Source organism: Pteropus alecto, unplaced genomic scaffold (genome assembly GCF_000325575.1).
Source record: "Pteropus alecto unplaced genomic scaffold, ASM32557v1 scaffold35, whole genome shotgun sequence".
Lineage (NCBI taxonomy): Eukaryota > Metazoa > Chordata > Mammalia > Chiroptera > Pteropodidae > Pteropus > Pteropus alecto.
In genome coordinates, this window is record NW_006437828.1 from 7706966 (window position 1) to 7708164 (window position 1199).

Consider the following 1199-nt stretch of genomic DNA (forward strand, 5'->3'; position numbering starts at 1 on the left):
ATTACATATCTGTGCAAGGACAAATTTCTTCATACACTTCAACCAAAAGCACACATTGTAACAGATTAAATACACAAATGGATTTGATAATCCAATTATTCTCTCTTAAACCAGACATTAAGGAGATATTCAATATGTGAAATAATGTCACTTTTCTCACTGACTTTTGTATTTGAGAAATACAGTTATTTTTATAAGAATATATTATTTACATTACTATGCAATGGGGTTGTTATTTTTAAATGAATTACTCTATATTAAAGAATTTTTTAGATTTATATTCTAATATGGTAATTACCTATAGATAGAAATAAAGCTCTTTGGGGTCCTCAATAATTTTTAAGGGTGTAAAGGGATCCTAAGACTAAAAATTAGGAAACCATAGTAAACAAGATCACACATACCACTAACTTTCAGGTTAATTATCTTGAATTGTTAGTAACTTTTTCTTCATAGAATCTCGTTGCTTTTTTATATTTTTCACAGTGCCTAAGGTAGTGCTGGGCTTAGTAGATACTCAATAACTATGAACGGTATCAATGTGACCTTCCTTACCAACTTTATAGGCTGCATTTGTGTGATTGTGGCCTTTATGGCAACAATGGACCCTGAGTCTACAGGTGTAGCTCACCAATTCAAGAGACGTGTTATTGAAAAGCTGTGTGTGACTGAAAATGTAAAACATCTAATTACTCGCCTTGTTGGTATTTATCATTTCAAATCATCCTCAGTTTGCTTATCATTTGATATAATGACTGACATGTTCACTTTGGTTTCTGTTTTTTTTTTTTTTAATCAAGTTAATTATCGAACATCCAACCTGAAGAAGTGTAATAGTCTCTGCAGAAAAGAAAAAGATGCAAAAATCTTTCCCTTCAAGGAATTTACAAATTCAGGTATTATTATTATTATTTTTTTTAGAAAGATTGGTGGGAACTTTCTGGGGCCGTGGTAGGGTGGGTTCAGGACAATGTCTTGTGAGATGGAGACCTTATCCTTCCAGATCTCCTCCTGCGGGTGAGCAGACACAGGGATGAAAAGCGTGTGCTAAAGCGTGTGTTTCGAGTCTGATCCTCTCAGAGCGCTGTCCTGTGATTCCCGCTTATTACCCTGAGCTTCTTCTGTAGGAGGGATACAAAAGTGTTACAGCCATCTCAACAACCAAAAACTTTCGTGGGTTAAAAAACATTTTCTTTAGA